At 43.4% G+C, this 19656-nt stretch overlaps 1 protein-coding gene and 1 pseudogene across 1 annotated transcript in view; both read right to left on the bottom strand.

Moving 5' to 3' along the window:
- Positions 1-19656, bottom strand: part of LOC126205244 (tubby-related protein 4) — a 518596-nt gene that overhangs the window by 276470 nt on the left and 222470 nt on the right. The gene's annotated exons all lie outside the window — the stretch shown is intronic.
- Positions 13300-13417, bottom strand: LOC126212217 (5S ribosomal RNA; annotated as a pseudogene).

Raw genomic sequence — 19656 nt, 5'->3', positions numbered from 1 at the left:
GTAACATGCGTGTCCATATAGCAGAACGAAATTGTGATCCATTATCTGAAATTACTTTCATCACATGCCCTACATGAAATAAGAAATGCTTTACAAATGCTTTCGAGACAGTTTTAGCAGTAGCTTTGCGTAACGGAGTGAAGGTAACAAATTTTGAAGTGAGTTCAACAGCGACAAAGATGTAGCAAAGACCTCTATTAGTTCTCGGAATTGGACCAAAAATGTCTACTGCGGCCATATGTCTTAATTTAACAGGTACAATGGGATATAATGGAGGAATGTGTGAAGTGGTGTCAGACTTAGCTTTCTGGCAAATTTTACATGACGCTAAAACTCGTCGTATACGTTTTTCCATGTTTGTAAAATAACAGTTCTGTCTCAGTATCAGAAAACATTTTCTTGCTCCATAATGTGCGTAGCTTAAATGAGTGTACCAGATTAATTTGTTAACCAGTTCGTCAGGAATGCATAATAACCAATTGTTACTGTCTGGATGAGAGCGGCGAAACAGAATGTCATTGCGTACAGTGTAGTGGTTTCTAATCGTAACATTATTCTTATCTTGCCAAAGGTGTTTAATTTCTTTCCACACATTGTCTTTGCTTTGCTCTCGTGCTATGTCCTGTAATGACGATGAAATAAAATTTTCAAATGCAACTTGTTGAATGTACATGATACTGAAATTTGCTTTGCAGAAGTTGGTTGCTACGTCTTGCTGATTGTTGCTGAGAGAACGCGAAAGTGCGTCCGCTATAACATTTTGTGTGCCGGGAATGTGAACTATCGTAAAATTAAATTCCTGTAAATACAGTTTCCATCTGCTTAATCTATCATGAGTAAATTTAGCCGAAAGTAAGAATTGTATAGCTCTGTGATCTGTGTAAACGGTGGTATGTCTGCCATAAAGAAAGTGCCGAAATCTCGTAAAAGCCCATACAACACATAATGTTTCCAATTCTGTGACGGAATAATTTCGTTCAGCAGGCGACAGAATGCGGCTTGCAAATGCGATGTTCTTAATTACTTTAGAACCATCTTCCTCAATTTCCTGAAAAATGTGTACGCCTAAAGCTGTGTTGGAACTGTCGGTGGCAATAGAAAAATTTCTAGTAAGATCTGGGTGCGATAAAAGTGGAGCATTCAACAAAGCATATTTCAAATAACATTCTCGTGAACAAAATTCTGCGTGTCAATAAGTATTGCTTACGTTACTGGAATAGGCTACCTGTACTGTGTCTGGTCAAATTCTGTCGTACGTGCTGTTATTTACGAGAGGATGCTGTAGCATTTCGACTATTTGAACTGCTCTGTTATTTCTTACTAACGTGTTACGCTATAGATGACACCTATTGTCTGTTTCATTCATGATTATATGTTGTTGCTAACATTCTTGCTGCTGAAAAGATCGACTGTAATGAAATGTACGCTGAAAATTGTGCTCATTAATTTTACGTCTGTCATAATAGTCACTTCTATATGGCGCATTACGATACGAGTCTAAATAGTGTGTTGTCTGTACGTAGTTATTTCTTTGCTGCTGTGTGTTACTATTTATTGTAGTTGCGACTACACGTGCACGCGGCGAAACATTAAAGCTTGGTTGACCTTGTAGACTGCATTGTTGGTTAGGTATGCTAAGCGGCTGACTTTCATGCTGTTGTGGTGAAAAACGTCCATTGTTACAAAAATGTGGTTCCTGTTACTAATAATTTTACACATACTGATGATTACTATTTTATCTGTTATTAAAATTACGACGGTAGTCGTCATTACGGTAGTGCCTATTGAAAATTGTCACATTCGGTAAAATTTTGTCTTATCGGGTTCTCATTACATTTTTCTTAATTCTAAGTAGAGCAATAGTTAAAGAGCTGTTTTGATAGATATAAAGGATAGTAGAAGAGAAGGCAGCAGTGCAGAAAACTAAGGATGAAACAGCACTACTACAGCTCGGGGCCCTATGCTCGCTACGGCACATATTCATTAAAGCGTAATGAATCCCCTGAGGTCTATTACGCACTACAAATAAATTTTAGTTTTTGCGTTGCAGGCAATAGCGGTAAAAATTCAGAAATAAATTGCTGTATCCATGCTAATTGTCGTTTCTGTATTATACTCAATGCTGATGAAAATACAATAGCAAATTGTCGTATCCAGTTCAAAATTAGTTTCTGCGTTACAGGTAATAGCGGTGAAAGTACAAAAATAAATTCTCGTATACGGTGCAAATCGTGTATCTGTGCTCTGTCATTATTAGATTCCTTACACTTTCTTACGGATAAAAATTGCTCGTAATCTACGTTCTCGCCACTAAATTTGAGAACACGTTCAGTTTTGTGTGTGAATCTGTTTGTCTGTGTCATTTCGGAATTCAAATTGCGTATCTTTTTAGGTTTTAAGTCGCGTAGCTTTTCGGATTTTAAGTCGCGTAGTCTCTGTAAATTGCTCACATTATACGCGCTGCGTGAGTCTGGCAAATGTTCGAAAAGGGGCGTCTGCTGTGCTGTGTTATTAACTAAAGTGTTTTTCATCTCTGTTACTTCCTGTTGTAAACTAGACAACTTTCTGCGCAACATGTTATTAGACGAATCGATCTCATTAATTGTTTGCTGTAAGTTTTGAAATTCAGGTGTTTGATTAAATGAAACCGGTGAAGTATCGTCTGATTTATTGTCGTTAGCATTTTCGATAGCATCAATACGACTGGCCAATTCATCATATTTTTCAGTCAGTATTTTTGCCTGATCATCGGTTTTAGAGTCAGTGGCATTAATCTGGTTTTGCAATTTACGTGCAGTTTCGTTCAGTTTTCTAACGTCAGCCTTGACAACATCGGAATCCTGTGTTATTTCTAATTCTTCAAATCTGTCTGTCACTGTCTGAATATCTGCTGTATGTGTATCTGTTTTTGATTTAAGATCAGAAATTTCATCGCGTAATTCCGCGTTCAACTGTTCGATGGTATTAATTTTGTCGGACATTGTAGCAATATTGTTGTCTACGTATGTTTTTGCTTTCGCAAACATCTTACGTTTGTCTTCTTGTCTCTGTGCAGTGATTGTTTCCATGACTTGACGTTTTACTTGATTTTGATCCTCAATGAATTTGCGGAAACGCGTATCACTATTTTGTATGTGAAGACTAAGACGTTCGTTAATCTGAGTGTTCTGTTGTTCGAATTTCGCGTCAATCTTTTCATCCACTGTGCGCGAAAGTTCTACCGTCATTGCTTTAAATTCGTCGCGTAATTGTGTAGCCTTTTCAGAGCATTGTTTAGCGACTCCGCTAATTTCGTCTCTGAGTGTTTCTGTTGCAGCTGTTTGCAATTCCCTTAATTCCTGAGCAACAGACTTAATTTCTTCGCTACTTTTTCTTGAGCAAGCCTCAATTTCCTCGCGTAACTGTACCTTAGTGTCGTGACACTGTGCGGCAACGGCTCTAATTTGTTCACTAAGCTGCCTGGAATTGTTGTCTAATTTCTCATTTAACTGTTTGTTCTGCTCACTAAGTTGTTTGAGATCTTCATTATTATTGTCTAATTTTTTACTCTGTTTGTCTTGTTTTTCATTAAGATTGTCTAACTTTTCATTCTGTTGTCTGGAAGTGTTGTCTTGTTTTTCAAGAACTTGTAGCAATAATGCCATCAGTTGATCCGAGGTAACATTACCTACTCCATTCACTGTGCTGTTTAATGGTGGATCTAAAATTGTCTCGCTTTCTGTAACCATTTGGTTATTCTGAGATTCACAATAGGGTTTGTCAGTCGAATGTACACTGTCAGACATTATTTCGGAATTAAATAAATCCGGCGTACTTTCAGTACACTGATCATTTTCATTCGAAAAATTTGTCTGTACGTTACTTGAATTTTCCAAACCGGGTGTATTAAACTGGGCAGCGCTCATTACAATAGTGCGCCCTGTGTCATCAATTGTCATCAAATCAACAGAGGACATAACCGAGTTCGTTTGTTCGTCATTGAGACAAAAGTCATCATTAGTGGTTGGAACACACTGATTGTCAGTGAACGCAGGATTGTCATCATTACACTGCGTGTCACAATTACTATGGGTCACATTGTTTAAGACGGTAATTTCATTCACAATACCTCGCGATACACTATTCATAGTCTTTCGCGGCATTTTTACAATGGTCACAATTAATCACAAAACAAATAAGCACAATGCAAAAAGCAACACTCAAGTACAACAGAGCAACGAATTGCCGATGATCTGAGGAAAGAAAGTCACAAATTAGTAAAAGCGTTGCGCCAAATTATAATTATATTTAAACAATAAGAGCAGATATCTGACTGTTTTACAAAAGATTCACACGAAATACGATCCTGGCAGGGTCGCCAAGTGTAACCTCCCCACAACAAATTCTAATGACAATACTTATTAGAAATGGTGCCACAGCTAAGTATAAACTCCCACAAGAATATTAATGGCAATATTTATTAGAAATGGAGCCAAGCGTAACCTTCCCGCAAAATTATTAATGACAAAGACAATTAAATAAAAGCTCGCTATCTGACTCAAGTGCAAGTTCCCATAAAATAATGAACGAGAATCCCATGACAATGAAACTACAGTGATACTCAAAAATCAATTTAACCGAAATGTCGGTCTTTGCCCTGTGCGAATTCAGAATAAATTTCTTACCTTATTAAAACTGCATGTCAAAATTCTGCTCTTATTGTTGGCTGCGGCTTGGAGGAAAAACATTGCAATTGCCTTTTTTTTTTTTTTTTTTAAAAAAAAATTTTGTTAAAGGGAAATGGAGGGAATTTGAATGATTGTTTGTAAATTTGTTTTTAAATCCAAATTATTATTGGGGGCGATTTTTGAAAGTTAAATTACAATGAGTGGACCTTACATTATCTGATAAGCGCAAAGCTGCATAAACATTTATTTAATAAAATTATACCTTGTCCTGAATCTTGACCATCGCTGTGCCGACGCCCGCCGACGCAACTGCTACAGACATACTACTCTCCGCGACAGCTACCAACAGACTACTTTACGCGACTGCTCGCGACACACTACATTACGCGACTGCTCTGGGCTACCACTACTCACAGACTCCTAGCACTACTGCGGACTGACTACTGCAGACAGACTGACTGCTCGCTACTGCGAGTCGAGCGCAACTGCTCTGGTCAGAGATTCTACAATGTCTCAGCATCGCTGCCGCACAACATACGTGTTTCAACGTTTTAAAAAGTCTGTAGGCTGCAGAGCAGCGTACTAAGCTGCTACCAGCCCGCCCCCCTTCGGGGGGAATCGAAAACCAATAAAGGAAAAAAAAAAGTTGCTGACGTCAGTTGCACGACCAACAAGCCTCGCTTTACTGATGTGTGGCAGAACAACGTGCCGGCCGTAGGACAAGCTAGCACTGAATACGCACAGCCTTGGCTGTACACAGGCCGGGGTGGCGAGCTATTGAGCGTCAGTGTCAACCCACCCACGATCCCACGGGATCTTCCCTAGCTGCCGAGTTTCCTGCACAGCTCTTTTCCTGGTGTCCGCCGCCTTTCCTCTTGTGCTCCGCTGCTGACAACTTTCCTAACTTCGTTACGCTCTAATGCTTTCATAGCTGCTCGTCGGCTTTCGAAGGTAATTGCACGAGTGGCGCTCGGCTATCTTGCCCTGTTCCTGCAGCGAACAGGAGTGTCAACTTCATTGCTTGTCTCTAAGATGATATTCGACTAAAACGCGCAGTATCAGCGCGCGTAGTTTAGCGTCAGGACCAGATGAGATACCTGTAAGATTCTATAAGGATTAAGCGAAAGAACTTGTTGCGTTCTAGCTGTAATTTATCGTGGATCGCTTGAGCAACGAAAGTTACCTAACGACTGGAAAAAAGCGCAAGTCATTCCCGTTTTTAAGAAAGGCCGTGAGACAGATGCACACAATTATAGACCTTTATCGTTGACGTCAATCTGTTGTAGAATTATGGAACGTGTTTTATGCTCAAGAATTATGACGCTTTTGGAAAATGAACATCTCCTCTATAACAATCAACATGGATTCCGCAAACAGAGATCCTGCCAAACTCAGCCCGCTTTTTTCCTCCATGAGACCCAAAGCACAGTGGACAATAGCATTCAGGTTGATGCCGTGTTCCCGCATTGCCGTTTAATGGAAAAAAATACGAGCTTAGGGCGTATCGGAGCAGTTCTGCGATTGGATTTAAGACCTTCTTACAGATAGAACTCAACGCATCGTTCTTAACGGAACCAAAACGACAAAAAATGGCTCTGAGCACTATGCGACTTAACTTCTGAGGTCATCAGTCGCCTAGAACTCAGAATTAATTAAGCCTAACTAACCTAAGGACATCACACACATCTATGCCCGAGGCAGGATTCGAACCTGCGACCGTATCGGTCGGTCGGTTCCAGACTGTAGCGCCTAGAACCACATGGCCACTCCGGCCGGCCTAGAACGACAGATGCAAAGGCAATATCCGGAGTACCACAGAGAAGTGTGAAGTAATTAATATTTCTTTTAGGAATTTTAACGTGCCTATCGCTAAAGAAGGAAATGGAAAAATAAACCTTCCATAAACCTTTCAATTGAATTTATAATAAATATAAAACATCTAGTAGAAAGCGTCAGATGCTCTTTAAGGCTATTCGCAGACGATGCAGTTGTCTATACCAAAATAGAAACGCCAGAAGATAATAAGAATTTGCATAACGACCTGCAGAGAATTGATGAATGGTGCTGGCTCTGGCAGTTGAACCTGAACGTAAATAAATGTAACGTATTGCGCATACACAGGAAAAGGAATCCTCTTCTGTACGGCTACACTATTGATGACGTACAGCTGGAGACAGCGTCTGCCGTAAACATCTAGGCGTAACTATCCAGAGCGACCTTAAGTGGAATGACCATATAAAACAGATAGCGAGAAAAGAAGACACCAGACTCAGATTCATCGGAAGAATCTTAAGGAAATGTAACTCATCCACGAACGAAGTGGGTTCTGGGATCCCTATAAGGAAGGACTCATAGAGGAGATAGAGAAGATTCAACGAAGAGCGGCGCGTTTCGTCACGGGATCGTTTAGCTGGCGAGAGAGTGTTACGGAGATGCTAAACAAACTCCTCTGGCAGACGTTACAAGAGAGGCGTTGTGCATCACGGAGATGATTTACTATTTTCACAGGAGTCGGACAACATATTACTTCTCCGCCACATACATCTCGCGTACTTACCACGTGGAGAAAATTCGAGAAATTAGAGCCAATACAGAGGCGTACCGAAAATCATTCTTTCGACGCACTATTCGCGAGTGGAAAATGGTTGGAGGGATCAGATAGTGGTACCGAAAGTACCCTCCGCCACACACCATTAGGTGGCTTGCGTAGTATGATGTTGATGCAGTTGCTATTACCATAATATACGGCGCGGACCCTGACACAAAAATGTGTGCCACGGGAAAGGAAAAAAGAAGCTACTATTGCGAAAAACTCTTTGTCGAACTACCTGAAACACGCCCGATGCCTGTCGTATTTTATTCACGTGTTGGTAACCAGTGGCGGCTGTTGTGTAAGAGCACGTGAACATCCTAACTTTTGACAGCTAGCGGATTTATTGGTTATTTCAAACGTAATGTAGATGCGCTAATCCGAAATACACGGTACTAAATCTACCACGCTGTGCTACATTGCTCCTCTAGACTCGGCGAAACTTGGGGGTTTCAGGGTAGTGAGCACACCGTCACTTGTGCACGCTTTAAGAAGCTTCGGCGCAAGCGCAGCTGGCATGACGTAATTAGCTTAGGTGCCAAATACATACAGATTATGTAAACAATGTGCACGGTTCACAGCTTGCACTGCTAGCATTTAACACTCAACTATTACAAGTTTACGTCAATGCCACCAGGTGGTAGCACACTGCAGCATACTTTTATCCACGTTCGCTTGATGTAAGTCCCGCAAGGCAGTAGCACAGTCCACAGATACGCGAATTCACTCATTACATAGTAAAATTAGATCAGACATCAGTATATGTTGTAGTTACCCCGACAGAAAAAACTATTTTGTGGGATTCTGAATGAGATGTAGTACATTAAGTTTTGGATTTCATCAGCCAGTAATCCATTTAAGGCGCTGAGATCCATAAAGCACATCATCGTCGATTGTGAGACTTTAGCAATTACTCATGCTTCTGAGATCTATTGATACTATGGTGGGTCAGGTTTTTCTGTACCGTAAGCCTACATTGTACATATATCTGAAAATTCACGAAAAACTGTCTCACTGGTTTCTCTGATGTTCACATATGGGGATTTAAATATGTATGCCTTTGACCCTTATGGCTCTCAGCGCCTCATTTGTATTCTAGTCAAGTGACCTTTTTGTTAGATAGTAATACTTGAATTTAATAATTACCGCAAACGGCAGTTTGGAGTTGGTTGCTTACTGTGCAGGAATTCCCTTTCCTGTGAAGCGTCAACATGGACTATGAACTCTGTTGAACCTATACTAAATGCTAACAGAAAAGAAAATTGCAAGGAAAAATTAGCCGCAAAGGATGTAGGATCTCCCAGACCAGATCAGTTGTCTGTGAAAGTGACGAAATCAAATAATCGTGGCTACAAGCGAAGTTTAACAAAGAAGTGTATAATAAGCGTAAGTTGTTTTGTGGGTGCAACGTAGGAAAGCCTGAGTTTCACCCCGGAAGTTAATTTGTAACTAATACATAAATTAGGGATGCTGTAGATTTTTCCCAAAAAAATAAAAAAGCACGAAAACTCCCACTTACACAAAAATGTGAAACGGGGAGTAGCGAAAGCTTTAACATGATTTCGTTCTTGCCAATAATCGCACAATCAAGTACAAAATAACAAAATTCCACAAAAACAATTCTGCCTTTTTTCAGACCAGGTATGCGTATTATTATTACTATTATAGCTATTATTATTATTATTTTTATTATTGACAGCGGCTGAAGTTGCACAAATATGTTGACAAACATAACTCTTATACGCCAGAGGCTATTGATTTCGCACTCTCACATTTTTCTGAATTTAAAAATTTGTTAACACCCAGAATGTATACCTACGAGCCGCCACTGTCGGTAACCGACGGTGTTGGTCATATACACAGGTCCTGTGAAGTGATACAGTGCCCAAGACGCCCTACTCACGTTCCGAAGGAATCTGCAGTCCAACCACCGACGAGACTCGTGTATATTTAGAAGGGGCGCAGTGCCGGAGTGGCAAGTCACTGGTCTCACATTCGAGACAGCACCGATTCTAATACCCGAGCAGCCATACAGGTTTACGAAATTTACATTTCTGCACCTACACGTGAAGTCTGCAAGCATCCATACATTGTGTGGGGTAGAGTACTTCTTGTATCATTATCTGCCCCCCGCTTACCTTTTCCTGTTCCGTTCACGCAGGGATCGTGGGAAGAGTGACTGCCGGCTAAGCTTCGTATGTGTTCCGATTTGTTTAATTCTCTGGTGGTGCTCGTTTCGCGAGACAAGTGTTTGCCGAAGTACACTGCCGAAAAAAATGCAACAACCTCATTTTATTGACAAGTGATATGACAGGTAATTCCTCGTTGTAGGAGTAAATGACAACAAATTCAGACCAAGCGGAACACACACGTCACAGTAAAGGGTGTCCAAGCAGTCCCCATCAGTACAAAGCGTACCCCCCTCTGACTGTAACGCATGCGGGTATTCGCACACATAAATCATTACAAAGCTGCCGAATGGCATCCTGCGATAGACAGTCCAAAACATCTTGGGCCTTTTCCTGCAAATCGACAATGGTTCCTGCAGGCTCTCGAGAACGGGAAAGATCTCACTTCACAAAGTCCCTAAACCTGTTAAACAGGCTAGAGATATGCTGATTCTGCTGGCCAGAGCAATAGGTTTACATCACCAGAAGCGGGTCTCAGGGTTCTGATGTAATTAGCTTGTAATAATTCGGCGTAGCAGTACGACGGAAAGAGTGCTTCTGCTTGTCGGAATAACACGACGACTTACTGGGCGTGACAAATTTTGCGCTTTAGTTTCACGATTAGGGTCGGACAACCTTTCTCCAAGAAAACACAGCACGTTTTTTTGTCCCTTTGAGCCTAGGTGCAGCTTTCAATAACTGTTAATTGCGTGCGGAAATTAAGCGGTACGTCGCACGCGATACAAAACTAGCTGTATCTGTTGTTTATTCTCGGCTACAAGAAATCAGACCTCTTTACGTAATTTAGATTCAATTGAAAGGTTTATGGAAGATAGTTATTTTTCCATTTCCTTCTTTAGCGATAGGCACGTTAAAGTTCCTAAACTAAATATTAATTACTTCACCCAGCTAACAAACAGTTACGTGAAACCAGAGATTTTTAACTATACGTTGCCGTCAGTTGGGCCGGCCGGTGTGGCCGTGCGGTTAAAGGCGCTTCAGTCTGGAACCGTGTGACCGCTACGGTCGCAGGTTCGAATCCTGCCTCGGGCATGGATGTGTGTGATGTCCTTAGGTTAGTTAGGTTTAATTAGTTCTAAGTTCTAGGCGACTGATGACCTCAGAAGTTAAGTCGCATAGTGCTCAGAGCCATTTTGCCGTCAGTTCCCTCAAATAAATGACCACCAGATAGCGTAGCGCTCACTGTTTGAATATTCCGATAAGTAAAACTGAAAATAGTCACTTTATCTTCACGCTATTTTATTTTATTTATTTATTTTGATTATGACTGATTCTACGAGGGTTGGAACTTAAATAGTGGCAACTATTTATTCACAACCTGTACAAAAAGAGTTATATTACAATGAAATGAATACCCTTAGCTGCATACATTCATTGATATAAGTCAACGAGGACAGTTGAAAATGTGTGCCCCAACCAGGACTCGAACCCGATATCTCCTGCTTACATGGCAGACGCTCTATCCATCTGTGTCACGGAGTACACAGAAGATAGTGCGACTGCAGGGACTTTTCTCTGTCACGCCTCCCGTGAGGCCCACTTTCGCAACTTATTGTCCCGCACTATATTCGTAGTGCCCCTGCCCATCATAACTCATTACTCGCAGCTTTACCGCCGATTCCCGTAAGAGTTCGGGCACTGTTTGTGCACCCGCACAGAAGAAGATAGTCAAATGGCCGGTGAGACTTAACTATATATACAGGGTAGTCCATTGATCGTGACCGGGCCAAATATCTCCCGAAATAAGCGTCAAACGAAAAAACTACAAAAAACGAAACTCGTCTGGCTTGAAGGGGGAAACCAGATGACGCTATGGTTGGCCCTCTAGATGGCGCTGCCATAGGTCAAACGGATATCAACTGCTTTTTTTTTTAACAGGAACCCCCATTTTTTATTACATATTCGTGTAGTACGGAAAGAAATATGAATGTTTTAGTTGTACCACTTTTTTCGTTTTGTGATAGATGGCGCTGTAATAGTCACAAACATATGGCTCACAATTTTAGACGAACATTTGGTAACAGGTGGAATTTTTTAAATTGAAATACAGAACGTAGGTACGTTTGAACATTTTATTTCTGTTGTTCCAATGTGATACATGTACCTTTGTGAACTTATTTCTGAGAACGCATGCTTTTACAGCGTGATTACCTGTAAATACCACATTAATGCAATAAATGCTCAAAATGATGTCCGTCAACCTCAATGTATTTGGCAATGCATGTAACGACGGTCCTCTCAACAGCGAGTAGTTCGCCTTCCGTAATGTTCGCACATGCATTGACAATGCGCTGACGGATGTTGTCAGGCGTTGTCGGTGGATCGCGATTGCAAATATCCTTCAACTTTGCCCAGAGAAATAAATCCGGGGACATCAGGACACAGAGGATAGTGGGACTGTTCTGTTAACACCTGAACACCGGCGGCATCGTTTGCAATGGTGCCTAGAGCAAAGGGACAGGTCCAACGAGGAGTGGGGTGCCAGCTCTTCTGGGATGGGAGTCTGAGTCGCGATTCTCGACGTACCGTCATAAGGCGAAAGGTGGGGACATGTAGCGCATCCAGGAACTTTGGGTATTTGGTTGTTTTGATGGTGCAGGTGCTATGGTGTGGGGAGGCATAACGCTGCATGACTGTACTGACCTCCAAATCTTTGAACGTGGTACACTCACCGGTCAATGTTATCGTGACACTGTACTCCTTCCGCATGTGCGGCTTTTCAGGGGTGCATTTGTCTGTGACTTAATTTTTGTGGATGACAGTGCGCGACCGCAAAGAACAGCGCAAGCGGAGAAGCTTTTGGAATGAAAGGATTTTCTGCGAACGCATGGCCTATCCGTTCCCCCAACTTAAATACCATCGAGCACATGTGGGATGCTTTGTGTAGATGCATTGCAGCACATCCATATCTAACACCCACCTCTCAGCGCTTGTCAAGCGCATTGGTGGAGGAATGGAGCGCCCAACCACAAGAACTCCTTACGAACCTTTTTAACAATAAAATTCGCCAACAGCCGTGCCGTTGAGATGTTATTTTATTTTATTTTTACTACCAGTTTCGGCATTCCATTATGTCATCTTCAGGCACCATACGCACCTCTAAAAAATAAACGATGTTGGCACACTGGGCCATATGTTCCTGCAGGTGTGCTCAGTTGCAATCAACTCTCCGAAGGGAACACTTGAGATACGGTTCAGAATTCACGACATCCAGGAACGTATGGCCCAGTATGGCAATATCGTTTATTTTTGAGAGGTGCACATGGGGCCTGAAAATGGCATAATGGAATGCCGAAACTGGTAGTAAAAATACAATAAAATAATATCTAAACTGCACGAATGTCATTGTTAAATACATGACCAGCGGCTGTCCCATGTCAACAGAGACTTTACCTACCTTGTAGCCAGCATAGGAGCTCGTTTCAGAGCATTGCCATCCATGACGGTCACATACCCTATCAAGAACCATGTCACTACATTTGTAAAGTCCAGGGAATTGTGTAGAAGCCTCATTCCTGTTCGTCTAATAGCATATTTCTTTCAGTTACCTTGTGTACTATAGTGCAGCAGTTCTTTATATATGTGTATTATGCTTCAGCGAGGTATCTCACTTGGCAGTTACACATCATGCGAAAATTAAAAAAACTCCTCCAGAACAGGCTATGAAGGCCCAACGGTGCCGACCGGCCGCCGTGTCATCCTCAACCCACAGGCGTCACTGAATGCGGATATGGAGCGGCATGTGGTCAGCACACCGCTCTCCCGGCCGTATGTCAGTTTTCGAGACCGGAGCCGCTACTTCTCAATCAAGTAGCTCCTCAGTTTGCATGACAAGGGCTGAGTGCATCCCGCTTGCCAACAGCGCTCGGCAGACCGGATGGTCACCCATCCAAGTGCTAGCCCAGCACGACAGCGCTTAACTTTGGTGATCTGACGGGAACCGGTGCTACCACTGCGGCAAGGCCGTTGGCATGCGAAAATTACCTCCGTCCTTAAGTTTTGCACAGCACTGTATTACACTGAAGCGCCGAAGAAACTGGTGTAGGCATGCGTATTCAAATACAATGTAAACAGACAGAATGCGGCGCTGCGATCGGCAACGCCTATATAAGACAATAAGAGTCTGGCGCAGTTGTTAGATCGGTTACTGCTGCTACAATGGCAGGTTATCAAGATGTAATTGAATCTAAACGTGGTGTTATAGTCGGCGCACGAGCGATGGGACACAGCATCTCCGCAGTAGCGATGAAGTGGGGATTTTACCTTACGACCATTGCACGAGTGTACCATGAATATCAGGAAATCCGTAAAACATCAAATCTACGACATCCCTGCAGCCGGAAAAAGATCCTGCAGGAACAGGATCAGCGACGTGACAGAAGTGCAATCCTTCTGAAAATTGCTGCAGATTTCAGTGCAGGGCCATTGACAAGTGTCAGTGTGCGAACCATTCAACGAAACATCATCGATCAGGGCTTTCGGAGCTGAAGGACCACTCGTGTACTCCTAATGGCTGCACGACACAAAGCTTTATGCCTCCTCGCCTGGGCCTGTCAACACCGACATTGAACTGTTGATGACTGGAAACATGTTGCCTGGTCGGACGAGTCTCGTATAAAATTGTATCGAGCGGATGGACGTGTAAGGGTATGGAGGCAACATCAGGAACCCATGGACACTATCTCAGCAGGGGATTGTTCAAGCTGGTGGAGCCTCTGTAACGGTGTGGGGCGTATGCAGTTCGAGTGATATGAGATCCCTGATACGTCTAGATACGACTCTGACAGGTGACACGTACGTAAGCGTCCTGTCTGATCAACTGCATCCATTCATGTCCATTGTGCATTCCGACGGACTTGGGCCATTCCAGTAGGACAACGCGACATCCCAGACGCCCAGAATTGCTACAGAGTAGCTCCAGGAACACTCTTCTGAGTTTAAAGACTTCCGCTGGTCACCAAACGCCCCAGACATGAACTTTATTGAGGATATCTTGGTTGCTGTGCAACGTCTGTCCAGAAGAGAGACCGCCACCCCGTCGTACTCATACGGATTTATGGAAAGCCCCGAAGGTCTCATAGTTTCTATTCCCTCCAGCACTACTTCAGACATTAGTCGAGTCCATGGCACGTCGTGTTGCGGCATTTCTGTGTGCTCGCGGGGACCCTACACGGTAGTAGGCAGGTGTACCATCTTCTTTGGTTCTGTAGTGTATATGTCGTAAGCATATCATCTTGGTATAAGTGTATTACCAAAGTAATGTGCCGACCGGTGTGGCCGTGCGGTTAAAGGCGCTTCAGTCTGGAACCGCGTGACCGCTACGGTCGTAGGTTCGAATCCTGCCTCGGGCATGGATGTGTGTGATGTCCTTAGGTTAGTTAGGTTTAATTAGTTCTAAGTTCTAGGCGACTGATGACCTCAGAAGTTAAGTCGCATAGTGCTCAGAACCATTTGAACCATTTGAACCAAAGTAATGTAGACCTGAAACACACAGTTTAGAGTAAGTTACTTGATCACTCCTGCGTTCGACTGGACTGACAGAGGAAGATCGTCTTCAGTATAAACGAGTACTGCCGGTTCTGAGTACGAACTGGAGAACAATAAAAGATGGTCTCTTCTGTCCATTGTTATGTGCCGCAAGTATTCACGAGAACGGCGTGAAAACTAACGGGAAGCGCAAACCTGCGAGCGGGGATTTAAGCAATGGCCCTGTGCCATTCCCGGCTTTAGGAGGAGTTTAGCGGGCGGAACGTCCAGCGCGTTTAGTGGTGGTTCGCTGAGTTTGTGGCGAGAACGCACCACTTGTCGAGTAACGCCGGAATTGACGTTTAACGAGGTAACGGCCTAAAGCGATCAATAGAGAATTCGTCCCGCTAATGGCATCATTCACCGGAGAACGGGCAGACCGATAAACTTCGCGTTATTCCGCAACAAACAAAATTGGCCATTAAGGCTCAAAAACCCGCCGGAATGCGCAAAAGCCGATGCAGGGCGATTGCTGTCGAAACTTGTTACATCAACATTAAACGGCCCATCATCTCGCCGGTTACGGGCAGTTTAACGTGAAACGGTTCGGTGCCGGACGTACATACTTTCTTTCTTCTTCCTTTGTTCAGCGCTCTAATTTTACGAGCAGTCTGTGGGGTGTAGTAAAGTAGTTCGCAGCTTTATCACTAGGTAACACTCTTGAACAGTAGATAAAACTTCAGCAGGGGGAAATTATGGCCGTCCTTTTCCTTGCTGCTTTCCGACGTCTGCAGTTCGTGATTGGCTGAAATCGAGTTACGTGATATCCGAGGGTGAGTCAAATGAAAACCTTAAATTTGTAATAACATTTCGAAATTTCGCGTCGTCATCCTTACCAACTTACAGGACAACGGCGCGAAATTTTGATTTGTTATTACAAATTTAAGGTTTTCGTTTGACGCACCCTCGTATTTTCCGCCCTTTTGAACCTTTATTTTGCTTGTGTGACTTACGAAGCATTGTGCATTTTCGTACGTTAAGTGCTGAAGTTTGGTAAAAGCTTTCTGAAGCCAAGGTTGCATATATACGAGGGCAGTTCAATAAGTAATGCAACACATTTTTTTTCTCGGCCAATTTTGGTTCAAAAAACCGGAAATTTCTTGTGGAATATTTTCAAACATTCCCGCTTCGTCTCGTATAGTTTCATTGACTTCCGACAGGTGGCAGCGCTGTACGGAGCTGTTAAAATGGCGTCTGTAACGGATGTGCGTTTCAAACAACGGGCAGTGATCGAGTTTCTTTTGGCGGAAAACCAGGGCATCTCAGATATTCATAGGCGCTTGCAGAATGTCTACGGTGATCTGGCAGTGGACAAAAGCACGGTGAGTCGTTGGGCAAAGCGTCGCCGCAAGGTCAAGGAAGACTGTCTGATCTCCCGCGTGCGGGCCGGCCGTGCACAGCTGTGACTCCTGCAATGGCGGAGCGTGCGAACACACTCGTTCGAGATGATCGACGGATCACCATCAAACAACTCAGTGCTCAACTTGACATCTCTGTTGGTAGTGCTGTCACAATTGTTCACCAGTTGGGATATTCAAAGGTTTGTTTCCGCTGGGTCCCTCATTGTCTAACCGAACGCTATAAAGAGCAAAGGAGAACCATCTGTGCGGAATTGCTTGCTCGTCGTGTGGCTGAGGGTGACAATTTCTTGTTAAAGATTGTTACAGGCGATGAAACATGGGTTCATCACTTCGAACCTGAAACAAAACGGCAATCAATGGAGTGGCGCCACACCCACTCCCCTACCAAGAAAAAGTTTAAAGCCATACCCTCAGCCGGTAAAGTCATGGTTACAGTCTTCTGGGACGCTGAAGGGGTTATTCTGTTCGATGTCCTTCCCCATGGTCAAACGATCAACTCTGAAGTGTATTGTGCTACTCTTCAGAAATTGAAGAAACGACGTCAGCGTGTTCGTAGGCACAAAAATCAGAACGAACTTCTCCTTCTTCATGACAACGCAAGACCTCACACAAGTCTTCGCACCCGAGAGGAGCTCACAAAACTTCAGTGGACTGTTCTTCCTCATGCACCCTACAGCCCCGATCTCGCACCGTCGGATTTCCATATGTTTGGCCCATTGAAGGACGCAATCCGTGGGACGCACTACGTGGATGATGAAGAAGTTATTGATGCAGTACGACGTTGGCTCCGACATCGACCAGTGGAATGGTACCGTGCAGGCATACAGGCCCTCATTTCAAGGTGACGTAAGGCCGTAGCATTGAATGGAGATTACGTTGAAAAATAGTGTCGTGTAGCTAAAAGATTGGGGAATAACCTGGTGTATTTCAATGCTGAATAAAACAACCCCTGTTTCAGAAAAAAAATGTGTTGCATTACTTATTGAACTGCCCTCGTACGAGGTCTGTTCAAAAAAACTCCTGAACTTTCCCCACAAAATTTTTCCATGCATACCTTTTACTTATTATGCATGGTGTCCTTTGAAATATTGTCCTCCACAATTGATATAGAGCTCGCAACGCCGTTTCCACATCTGGAAGCAGTCTTGGTACGCCCCTTGCTGGATCCAGGATCGCACAAAGCGCCGTCTGCGAATTATCTCTTATCTCGTCTATCGTTACAAATCTTCGTTCTTAAACGGGTTTTTCAGCTTTGGAGATAAAAAAAAGTGCGCAGGGCCCATGTCTGCAGAGTAGGAGGATGAGGCAGCAGAGTGATTTCGTCTTTTGTGCAATAGTCACGCACCAACAGGCATGAATGTGAGGGTGCGTAATTGTGATGCAAGAGACATGAATTGTCTCCCCACATTTCAGGCCCTTTCCTTCTCACGTTTTCTCGCATGCGTCGTCCCACGTCCCGATAGTGTCATCGATTAACAGTTTGTCGGTGTGGTACGAATTCATGATTAACTAATCCTTCAAAGTCAAATAAAACTTTCACCATTGCTCTGACATTTCACATGACCTGACGAACTTTTTTGGTCTTGGTGAAACTTCCCGCCCCATTGTGAAGATTGAACCTTGGTCTCAACATCATAACCGTACACCCACTTCTCGTGAGCAGTTATGATTCTCTTAAGCCCTTCTCACACGGAGCAAGGTTCGCCGCAAGTTTGCGAGATGGCGTGCATGCCTGCCGGCTTGCAGGGATAGGAGCCGACTATCTTCCATGCCGAAGCTCTCCCACGGTGCAAGATCGGCAGCTAGTTGTGTTGTGATCGGCTGCATGTTGTATCGAACGAAGATGGCTGCTTCAGGTACAGATGTTCAGAGAAAACTGGCGTTATTAGCTGTTTTGGTGCTAAACGATGTAGAAATGCATGCTAATGAGAGAAGAAGAAAGAAAGAAAGAAAGGACGAAAAACTGGATTAAGAGGAGAAACGCTGGAAAAGGTGTGCTGTCCATGCTTCATAAAGAGTTGAGGTTAATTCGCATAACACCTACTTTTGTTTCAAAAGTATCACCATTTCATTACTGTTTGATTTTATAAATATACCGATAATGACTGTTATATACGACTTTATTTTATAGGATAGAAGATCGTACATCCTTTGCAAATTTTATACGAATGGATGTATTGGTATTTGCAATTCTTTTGAGTGCCTCTGCACGCAAGTGTTTATTATAATAGTTTGCGCTTTTCACGACGTACAGACACTGTTCTTCCCTATAAGTACATATCAATGCTTCAATCGCTTCCTTGGACCACTGCGGTGCCATTATTTAATAATTATAAGAACTTTCTACCGCTCCTCACAACAGCAGAAAAGCGACTATCAACAAAGGCTTCCCGCCCAAGCTTTCCGCGTCTGACGTCACAAACGAAACGCCTCATGATTGGCCAACTCAGGTAGCACGCAGGGAACCTTGCAAGAAAAATAGCACCGGACCTATCCTGGAAATCTTACAAGGTTCCCAGCAAGGTAGCCCGCTAGCAGACGACGGAGCCCGCAAGGTAGCCGCCGCGCGAGCCAACAAGGAAACTTACAGCGAACTTGCTCCGTGTGAGACGGACTTTAAGAAACATCTCGTTCTCATTTCCGCGATCGAAAAGCGTTTCACAGATTGCGAGGCAAAGGAATTTCTGGCCTTGATTCAAGAGCCGTGGGACGAACTTGGCGGCAACACGATGCATTCCAAGATGCTGTCTCAGTATTTCACGACGTGATCTAATTGAAATGTTACATTCTCTTGAAACCTCTCGGACGGCCATTCTTCGACTGGCACGCACAATTTCGTCGACGTTCCTGACATGAGCGTCGTGTGTAGACGTCAAAGGGCGTCCTGAACGAGGGTCCGTCCGTCCGGACATTTTTAAACCGTGTGAACCATTCGTAGCACCAAATACGGCTTAAGGGGGGACGTTGATGAAATTGACCAAAAATGTCAACTTTCGATTTATTTTTTATTTGTTAGTACAACTCATGGACAATAAGTTCCCAAAGTTTCAATGTTGAGATCGCATCCGAAGTGCCTAAAAATTAATTAAAAGTGTGACGCGGACTCCCCGCCACGCCAAGCACAGAGGGATAACAACCCCTACATTCGGCAAGGAGAGGATTCCAAATTGTGTTCTGGATCTTGTCAAGACCACTTACAAGTTTCTGGCCGATCCTGCACTTTTAAAAAAGTGTGTTCATGGCAAAACCCAAAATCCAAATGAGTCTCTAAATTCAGTCATATGGGAACGATGCCCTAAAAACACATTTGCATCTGCTACAGT

Source organism: Schistocerca nitens, chromosome 1, assembly GCF_023898315.1.
Source record: "Schistocerca nitens isolate TAMUIC-IGC-003100 chromosome 1, iqSchNite1.1, whole genome shotgun sequence".
Classification (NCBI taxonomy): Eukaryota; Metazoa; Arthropoda; class Insecta; order Orthoptera; family Acrididae; genus Schistocerca; species Schistocerca nitens.
Note: the sequence above shows the minus strand (reverse complement) of the source record. Positions and strands in the feature narration are given on the sequence as shown.